The sequence below is a fragment of the Phoca vitulina genome, unplaced genomic scaffold (genome assembly GCF_004348235.1).
Source record: "Phoca vitulina isolate PV1807 unplaced genomic scaffold, GSC_HSeal_1.0 scaffold87, whole genome shotgun sequence".
In the NCBI taxonomy this organism is placed as follows: domain Eukaryota; kingdom Metazoa; phylum Chordata; class Mammalia; order Carnivora; family Phocidae; genus Phoca; species Phoca vitulina.
In genome coordinates, this window is record NW_022589790.1 from 256,615 (window position 1) to 267,777 (window position 11,163).

Here is an 11,163-nt window from a genome sequence, read left to right on the forward strand (position 1 = left end):
TCTTGTGTCTACATTCATGAAAGATATTGGTCTATAGTTTTCGTTTCTTGTAATATCTATCTAAATTTGGAATCAAGATAATCATGGCTTCATAGAATGAGTTGGGAATTGTTCCCTTCTCCTCTATTTTCTGGATAAATTTGTGAAGGACTGACATTATTTCTTACTTAAATTATTGAAATAATTCACACTATATCCATCTAGGCCTGGGCCTTTTTATTATGGGAACTTTTTAAAAACTTTTTGTTTTCAAATAATAATACATTCAAAGGAAGTTGCAAAAAAAAAAAAAAAAGTGTACGGGGGATCCTGTGTACCAGTTTCCCCAAATGGTAATACTTGAATAAGTATAGTACACTATTAAAGCCAGGAGATTGACATTGGTACAGTGCACAGAGCCTACTCAGACTTCACCATTTTACATGCACTCATTTATGGGTGTATGCCCTTGCACAGGTATGTGCAGCACTATGCAATTTTATCACATGTAGATTCACATAACCATCAACACAAGACTCAGGACTCTACCATCACCACAGGCCCTCTGATTTCTATCCTTTAGTAACCACATTCACTACTTTGGGAAGATTGCTATAAATATTTACTTCTTACAGGTAGATTTAGGTTTTCTATTTCTTCAGGATTCAGCTTCGGTTTTTTTTTTGGCTTTGCACTTTATTTTTTCTTGCCAATTTTTTTATTGAAGTATAATTAACATACAGTGTTATATTAGTTTCAGGTGTACAATATAGTGAGTCAACATGCTCATTATATAAATGTACTCTTAATTTCCTTTATTTAGTTCACCCATCTACCACCACCACCTCCTCTCTGCAACCATCCATCTGTTCTCTGTATTTAAGAGTCTTTTTGTTTGTTTGTTCATTTGTCTTGTTTTTTTAGATTCCACATAGATGTGAAAACATATGGTATTTGTCATGCTCTGACTTATTTCACTTAGTGTAATGCCCTCTGGGTCTGTCCATGTTGTTGCTGAATTCAGTTTTGGTAAATTTGTGTCTTTCTAGGAATTTTCCATTAGATCTTAGGAGTCTAATTTGTTAGCATAAAGTTTATAGTATTCCCATAAAATTCTTTTGATTTCTGTAAGGTTGGTAGTTATTTCTCTTTTTTGTTCCTGATTTTGCCAGTTTGTATCTTCTCTCATTTTTCTGGGTTAACCTGGCTAAGTTTTGTCAATTTTTTTCATGTTTTCAAGAACTGGCTTTTGGTTTCATTAATTTTCTCTATTTTTTTCTGTTTCCTATCCAACTTATTCCCACTATAATCTTTTCTTTCATTCTTTCTGCTGACTTTGAGTTCGTTTCCTCTTCTTTTTCTAGTTTCTTAAGGTGGAAGTTTAGATTATTGATTTGAGATCTTTCTTCTTTTCCTAATAAGTGTTTCAAGCTATAAATTTCTCTCTAAACACTGTTTTATCTGCAACCCATAAACAAACAAAACAAAAACCTTTTAAGTCAAAATTGTTATAAGAGATAAAGAAGGACATTTAATGTTGATGAAAAGGAAAATCTCTAGAGATTTTATATAACAATTACAAATATATGTACCTAAAAGAGCCCCAAAATATATGAGACCAAAATTGACAAAATTGAAGGAGAAATAGATAGTTTTACAAAAATAGTTAGAGATTTCTCTACCCCAACATCAATAATGGATGGAAAATTCAGACAGAAGATCAATAAGGAAATAGAGGACTTGACCAATGAGACCTAGCAGACAAACACCAGACACTTCAACCAAAACAGCAGAATACACATTCTTCTCAAGTGCACATAAAACATCCTCCAGATTACACCATATGTGAGGCCATAAAATAAGTCTCAATAAATTTAAGAAGATTGAAATCATACAAAATAATTTCACCAAACACAATGGCATGAATTTAGAAATCAATAAGAAAAGGAAAACTGGAAAATTCACAAATACATGGAAATTGAACAAATGAAAATAATACAACATACCAAAACATGGAATGCACTGAAAGCAGTGTCCAGAGAGAAGTGTAGAGCTATAAACACCTACATTAATAAAAAGAAAAATCTCAAATCAATTACCTAACTTACCACCTTAAGAAACTAGAAAAAGAAAAGCAAATGAAATCCAAAACTAACAGAAGGGAGAAAACAAGAAAGATCAGAGTGAGACACAAAAAACAGAGAGAATAGAAAACAATGGAGAAACCTAACAGAACTAAAAGTTGTTTATTTTAAAAGATCAACACTATTGACAAATCCTTAGCTACAGTGACCAAGAAAAAAGAAGACTTAAGTTACTACAATCAGAAATAAAAGTAGAGGGGTGCCTGGGTGGCTCAGTCAGTAAGCATCTGCCTTCGGCTCAGGTCATGATCCCAGGGTCCTGGGATCGAGCCCTGCATTGGGCTCCCTGCTCAGTGGAGAGTCTGATTCTCCCTCTCCCTCTCCTTCTGTGTGCTCTCTCTCTCAAATAAATAAATAAAATCTTTTTAAAAAATAAATAAAAGTAGAGACATTACAACCAAACTTACACAAATGCGTTGGTGGTATAGTGGTGAGCATAGCTGCCTTCCAAACTTACACAAATAAAAAGGATTATAATATAATGCTATGAAAAATTGTATGCCAACAATTCAATACATAGATGAAACAAATTCCTGGGAACAGAAAAACTATTTAAATTGACTCAAGAAGAAATAAAAAAGCTAAACAGACCTATAAGAAGTAATGAGTTTGAATCAGTAACCAAAACTTCCCAACAAAAAGAAGCCCAAGATCAGATGTTTTCAGTAGTCAATACTACCAAACATTTATGGAGGCATTAACACCAAATTCTTCTCAAACTCTTCCCAAATATAGAAGAAGAGGGAAGATTCCTAACTCGTTCTATGAAGTCAGCATTACCCTGATAGCAAAACCAGATAAAGACACCACAAGAAAACTACAGGGCAGTATCCCTTGTGAACATAAATACAAAATCCTCCACAAAATATCATCAAACAATATCCAGAAATCCAAATCCAAAATCCTCCACAAAATATCATCGAACCATATTACAAGGATTATACACAATGACCAGGTGGGATTTATCCCAGGAAAGAAAGCAAGGGTGGTTCAACATTCAAAAATCAATGTGTACCACATTGATAGAATGAAAGAAAAACTATAATCATCTCAACTGATGAAGGAAAACATTTGACAAAAATCTAAGAAATTTTCATGATAAAAACATGCCACAAGCTAGGAATAGAAGGGGTCTTCCTCATCATGATAAAAGGCATCTACAAAAAACAGCCAACATTGTACTTAATGATGAAAAGCTGAAAGTTTGCCCCCTAGGATCAGAAATATGATAAGGATGCCCACTCTCACCACTGCTACTCAACACAGTACTGGAAGTTATAGCCAGAACAGTTAGAACAGAGAAAGAAATAAAAACATTCAAGTTAGGGGAAAAAAAGAAAAAGAACTAAAATTATCTCTATTTGAAGGTGATATGACCCTATTATAAAAACTACTAGAGAATCCATAAAAACACACACACACACACACACACACACAAATGCTATTGGAGCTAATAAATGAATTAAGCAAAATTGCAGGTACAGGATCAAGACATAAAAATCTGTTGTATTTCCATACACTTGCAATGAACAATCCAAAAAAGGAAATTTAGAAAACAATTCAATTTATAACAGTATCAAAAAGAATACATAGGAAAATATTTAAGAAGTGTAAGACATATACATTGAAAACTAAAAAACATGCTAAAGAATTTAAAGACCTGAATAAATAAAAAGACATTCATGTTCATGAATTGGAAGACCTTTTTTATGAATTGGAAGATTTAATATTGCTAATATCTCAGTACTCCCCAAAGAAATCTACAGAGTCCATAAAATCACTATCAAAATCCCATGGCAGCTTTTTTTGTTTGTTTGTTTTTTTAAGAAATGGAAAAGCAGGGGTGCCTGGTTGGCTCAGATGGTTGGACATCTGCCTTCGGCTCCGGTCATAATCTCCGGGTCCTGGGGTTGGGCTCCAGGCTCAGCGGGAGGTCTGCTTTTCCCTCTGCCTCTCCCCCGCTGCTTGTGCTCTCTCTTTCTCTGTTTCTCTCTCTCTCTCTCAAATGAATAAATAAAATCTTTAAAAAAAAATAAAGAAATGGAAAAGCAAAGCCAATCCTAAATTCATATGTAATTGCCAGGGAACTTAAATAGCCAAATACTCTGAAAAGAAAAACAAAGTTGAAAGACTCACACTTCCTGATTTCAAAACTTACTACAAACCAACAGTGATCAAGACACTGTGGTGCTGGCATAAGGATAGATACAGAGATAAATGAAATAGAACTGAGAGTCAGAAATAAATGTATACATCTATGGTCAATTGATTTTCAACCTGGGTGCCCAAGACAATTCAATGGGGAAAAATAGTCTCTTCAATAAATGATACTGAGACAACTGGATATCCAACATGCAAAAGAATTAAATTAGATCCCTATCTCACACCATAAATAAAAATTAACTCAAAATGGATCAAAATCTAAATGTAGGAGTTAAAACTATAAAACTCATAGAATAAAAGATAGTAGTAAATCTTTATGAATTTGGATTTAACTATGGTTTCTTAGATACGACATCTAAAGCATATGTGACAAAGAAAAAAAAACTGGACTTCATCAAGATTTAAAATTGTTGTGTTTTAAAGTACACTATCGGGGTGCCTGGGTGGCTCAGTCGTTAAGCGTCTGCCTTCGGCTCAGGTCGTGATCCCAGGGTCCCGCATCGGGCTCCCTGCTCTGTGGGAAGCCTGCTTCTCCCTCTCCCACTCCCCCTGCTTGTGTTCACTTTCTCACTGTGTCTTTCTCTGTGAAATAAATAAATAAAATCTTAAAAAAAAAAAATAAATAAATAGGTACACTATCAAGAGACAAAAAAAACACAGAATGGGAGAAAATATTTGCAAATCATATATCTGATAAGGTTCTAGTATCCAAAATATATAAAGAGCTCCTATGAGTCAATAGCAAAAAGACAAACTACTCAATTTAAAACATGGAACAGGGACTTGAAATAGACATTTTTCCAAAAAAGATATACAAATGACCCATAAGCACATGAAAAGAGGCTCAATGTGATTAGTTATTTAGGAAATGCAAATTAGAACCACAATGAAATACCACTTCACACCCACTAGAATGGCCATAATCAACAAAATAAATATCAACTGTTGGCAACACATGGAGAAACTGGAGCCCTCATACATTGCAGATAGGAATGTAAAATGGTGCAGCTGCTATAGGAAATGTTTGACAGTTTCTTAACAGATTAACTTAGAATGACCATATCACCTAACAATTCTACTCCTAAGCATGTGCACAAAGAATTGAAAACAGGTATTCAAACACATATATGCACACGCATGTTCATAGCAGCTCTATCTACCTAGCCAAAAGGTGGACACACCCTAAATGTCCATCAAAGGATGAATGAATGAGCATTATGCAGTCTATCCATACAATGAAATATTATTCAGTCACAAAAAGGAATGAAGTACTGATACATGCTCCAACACAGATGAACCTCAAAAATTATGCTAAGTGAAAGAAGCCAGACACAAAAGGCATATACTGCATGGTTTTATCTATATAAATATCTAGAATAAGCAAATTACAGAGACCAAAAGCAAATTTGTGGCTGCCAGTGGATGAGGAGGGGGAAATCGGGATGCCTGCTTTATATATAAAGCATCTCCTTTTGGAGAGATAAAAATGTTATGGAACTAGATGGTGGTGATGGTTGCACAACATTATAAAGTACAAAGTCCCACTAAATAGTATACTTTAAAGTGGTTAAAATAGTGAATTTCATTATGTGAATTCTACCTCAATAAAAAGGAATGGATTACTGATACAATAACTTAGATGAATCTCAAAAGCATTATGTTAATTAAAAGAAGTCGCTTCAAGGGGCTACCTACCTATTGCATGATTGCATTTGTACGATATTCTGAAAAAGGCAAACTAGACAAGTGGCTGCCAGGGGTGGGGCTGTGGGACAGCATGAAGGAATTTGGGTGAGTGATGGAATTGCGTGTCAAGGTTAGGGTAGATGATACACCCATCTATGCATTTGACAAAATTGATAAAACTATATATCACAGAATTTCATTGTAACTAAATTTTAAAATAAATTTTCAAATGGACACAGTATTAATCATGTCTTTTATTTTCCACACTCTGATGCTTTGACATCTGGAGCTTTGTTGACCCGGGAGGGACTGCCCCAGGGTTAGCCAATTTCTAGAGACAGTCACCAACTCCCAGGAGTGCAAGTGTACCTTTCATATGCAAACCTCATAACCCAGAGCCTCCACCCCCAACCACCTCCTTTATAGGCTTTCGCACTCTGTCACCTGCCCTAATCACCCAAACATCTAAGGGGCAGCCCCTACGCACTACAGCCCGCTGAAATTACTCAAAACTAGCCAATCCCAAATCTGCTGACCCTGCCTCACCAGGAAAACCGGTGGAAACTATTGTAAAGCCTCTTGCCCACAGCTGCTGCCTTTCCCTCAGCCTCCTGCCAGACCCTGTGCTTCTCTGTGTGGTCCCCTTTGTGTGGCAGCATGTTCCCTCCTCCTGGGATCTTTCCAATGGCAGTCACCTCATCATCTGTCTGCCTAGCCAAACATATATAATAAGAAAACCTATATTTAGAATGTTTTTTTTTAAAGATTTATTTATTTGATTGAGTGGGGAGGGGAGGGGCGGAGGGAGAGAATCATCAAGTAGACTCCCCGCTGAGCATGGAGTCCTACAATGAGGTTCCATCTCATGACCCAAGAGTCCCACGCTGAATAGACTGAGCCACCCAGGTGCCCCAAGAAAACATATTTAAGAAAACAAAATTTATTTGGAATCACCAAGACACTCCCCCCAAAATGAAGAGGTGTGATTTGCCATACCCAGACATCAGGATTTATTCCTGATTATTCCTGATTATGCCATGATAATTGGGATGGTTTGGCATAGAGATAGATGAACAGACCAATAGAATACAGCAGAGAGCCCAGAAACAGACCTAGATCATATGCAACTTTAAAATAGGTCCTAGGTAACAGAGCTTAACAGTCCTGAGGGTCTGGGGAGGCTTCTCAACGTCTGTATTTTAAGTATTTTGCATTTTGCGTAAAGATACAACTGTCTTATTTAATTTCCTGAATGGAAGATTCATTTCTTTGTAGGTCTTCTGTGTTTTTCTTCAAATATAAAAGGAAGCTTGACTTGTTGCACTGGCTGGTTTACAAGGGCTGAGCCCCTGTCACTGAAAGCATACAAGCTGAAGCAGAGGCCCCCTGCAGAGGGTCCTGTGCAGGGCTGGAGGGCAAGCTGCATCATCACCTCTCAGGGCCCTTCCAACTTAAGGTTCCTACTCAGTAGCCCTGATAGGTCATCCATACATGTGTCTCGAAGAGCTCCTTATACAGGACTGATGGGTCCCTGTTGAGTGAGCAAGTACATAGAAAAGCCACAGACAGTGGGGGTGTGTGGAGATCTCCTGGCATGCCAGGCAGCACTCCTCACATCTGTGGCCCTTCCTGATTGCATGACACATCCCCCAAGACATGGTCTCAGCTTGGGACCATGGATGGCAGAGGCATCTCCAAACCAGCGACAGAGTAATGCTATGCAGCAAGTCAGTTCCCACTAAGCAAAGTGAAGATGAATGTAGTACCTACCTGACAGAGTTGTGGTGAGGCCAATAGATTATAAAGGAGCAAGGAGCTCCTACTCATTCACCCCTGTACCTGAGTTCCTGTCACATGGTAGGAGTGCAAGATGTAACTATTGAATGAATACGCAAATAAGTGCAGGGAGCCTTAGCATGGAGTGTCAGTTCCCTGTCAGTACCCAGTAAATATAACTGGATCAGTCACCTTCTCTAAGGAGGGCTTTTCTGCTCTGAGCACAGGCACCCCAGCACAGGTGGAAAGGGGAAAGATGCACCTTCTAAACTCACAGTGTCTACAAAGCTCTTCCTTGAAATAGTTCATCTCATCTCTCCTGGTGAGCTGTTCTCTATAGGTATAAATTATGTGAATTTGAAAGTGCATGTTATTGAGCGGCCAACTCCTGATTCAGCTCAGGTCATGATCTCAGGGTTGTGAGATCAAGCCCCTCATTGGGCTCCGCACTCAGCAGGGAGTCTGCTTCAGGATTCTCTCTCTCTCTTCCTCTCCATCTGCCCCTCCCTCTGCTCGTGTTTTCTTTCTCTAAAATAAATAAATCTTTTTAAAAAGTGCGTGCTAAAAATCATCCATAAGGCCTCACTTTGTGCACAATTTTTGAAAATAATGTGAATCCCTCTAAATTAAAAAAAAAAAAACTATTGGGGCAGTGATTTTTGTTTGTTTCTGGATTTATTTTTTTAAGCTTTTAATTTAAATTCCTGTCGGTTAACATACAGTGTAATATTAGTTTCAGGTGTACAATATAGAGATTCAACATTTCCATACATCATCTGGTTCTCATCAAAAGTGCTCTCCTTAATCCCCATCACCTGTTTCATCCATCCCCCACCCCTCTCTGATAACCAAGCTTGTTCTCTATCATTAAGAGTCTGTTTCGGGCACCTGGGTGGCTCAGTTGGTTGAGCGACTGCCTTCGGCTCGGGTCATGATCCCGGAGTCCCGGAATCGAGTCCCGCGTTGGGCTCCCCGCTCAGCGGGGAGTCTGCTTCTCCCTCTCCCACTCCCCCCTCTTGTGCTTTCTCTCTCAAATAAATAAATAAAATCTTTAAAAAAAAAAAAAAAGAGTCTGTTTCTTGGTTTGCCTCCTCTCTTTTTCTTCCCCCTTTGCTTGTTTGTTTTGTTTCTTAAATTCCACATATGAGTGAAATCATATGTTGTCTTTCTCTGACTGACTTATTTCACTTAGCACAATACTCTCTAGCTTCATCTAAGCCATAGCAAATGGCAGTGATTTTGAGATACCCGGTCTTAGGCGCATGGCCACATGGCACAACACAGCCACACGATGGCGCCCTTGAGGCAGTAACCAAATTGTTGCGGCAGTTGCTTAGGACCTTATAACCCAGGCTGCTATAGCCCATATCGCCACCTGCAAGGGGTCTGTGTGATATTCTGTTTTTCTCTTTCTTTCTTTCTTTCTTTCTTTCTTCTTTTTCTTTTTCTTTCTTTCTTTGAGTCCGTGACTATGCTGTTTTAAAATTCTTATCACACCGCAAGCCATATTCCACAGAAGTGCCACAGTCGGTACCACATTCATCAGGGGGCAGCATTAGTGCCAGAGCTGAGAGACGCAAACAAGAATCAGTGCTTGAAATCACATGTGCTACAATGTTATGAAGCCAAGGAAACTTCTCCCGCAGTAGGCCATGCTATAATCTCAGAATGTCTCTGAGGTGAAAGAGATGACGTGGAGGAGAGAAAAGACAGTATGAAAAGTTGACATGCACGACAAGAGCCATAGAGAGGTGGGCACCAAGAAAACATACACTCACACACGCACACACACACACGCACACACACACGCATGCACACACATGCATGCACACACAAGCATACACACATGTACGCAGGCATACACACGCGCATGCACACACGCGCATACACACACGCGCATGCACACCTACACACATGGTTAAGGGAAAAATTAGCCTTGACAAACCTACGTTTTCAATTATGCAGGGTCCTCAGAAGCACATCGTTTCCAACAAAACAGAACCGCTTGAAAAGATTTTGTTCCTAAATTGGCCCCCCAGAGACAGACGGCCCCCACAATAGCCCATTAGGTACTTGAGCCCCGGTACTGTCCCCATGTGGGCCAATCTCAGGGGGAAATGAAGTCACGGCCATGCCCTGTGCAGTGGGAGGGAATGAGGATGAACAGGCAGGTTGGTCTGTAGGGTGGGGTCGGGGCTGAGGGTATGCGTGGGGGGAGGGGCTCCACCTGCGCATCTTCCTTCCTCCATCCAGGTGGGCCCTGAGGCCTGGAGCGACAGCACCCTGACCATGAGACAGTGGCAGAACTGGCAGGTCCTCAGATCTATTCGTCCTTCCCACCTGTCTCCCTGCCTTCCTTCCTTCCTTTTTCTCACACTATATGTTTGCTCTGTCATTTCCTTTTTTTTCTTTTTCACTTAATCATATCTCTTGGGTATCTCTCCACACAAGTGCATATAAAGCAATCACCTCCTATTAAAGGCTGTCTGGTATTCCACGATCTGGAGCTCTATTAATTTACTTAATCAAGTCCCTTCAAGGCTTTATGCGGAAGTTTTCACATGGACACATTGTAACTCAGAGGCAAAGAAATGCATTGTTCTTGGGACTCTTGGGTGGCTCAGTTGGTTAAGAATCTGGTCCTGGGATTGAGCCCCGCATTGGACTCTCTGCGCAGTGGGGAGCCTGCTTCTCTCTCTCCCTCTGCCCCTCCCTGTGCTTGTGCTCTCGCTCTCTCTTACAAATAAACAAATCTTTTTTTTAAATTTTTAAAAAATTTTTTTATTGTTATGTTAATCACCATACATTACATCATTAGTTTTTGATGTAGTGTTCCATGATTCATTGTTTGTGCATAACACCCAGTGCTCCATGCAGAACGTGCCCTCTTTAATACCCATCACCAGGCTAACCCATCCTCCCACTTGCATCCCCTCAAGAACCCTCAGTTTGTTTTTCAGAGTCCATCGTCTCTCATGGTTCGTCTCCCTCTCCGATTTCCCCCCCTTCATTCTTCCCCTCCTGCTATCTTCTTCTTTTTTTTTTTCTTAACATATATTGCATTATTTGTTTCAGAGGTACAGATCTGAGATTCAACAGTCTTGCACAATTCACAGCGCTTACCAGAGCACATATCCTCCCCAGTGTCTATCACCCAGTCACCCATCCCTCCCACCCCACCCCCCACTCCAGCAACCCTCAGTTTGTTTCCTGAGATTAAGAATTCCTCATATCAGTGAGGTCATATGATACATGTCTTTCTCTGTTTGACTTATTTCGCTCAGCATAATACCCTCCAGTTCCATCCACGTCGTTGCAAATGGCAAATCTCATTCCTTTTGATGGCTGCATACTATTCCATTGTATATATATACCACCTCTTCTTTATCCATTCATCTGTCGATGGACATCTTGG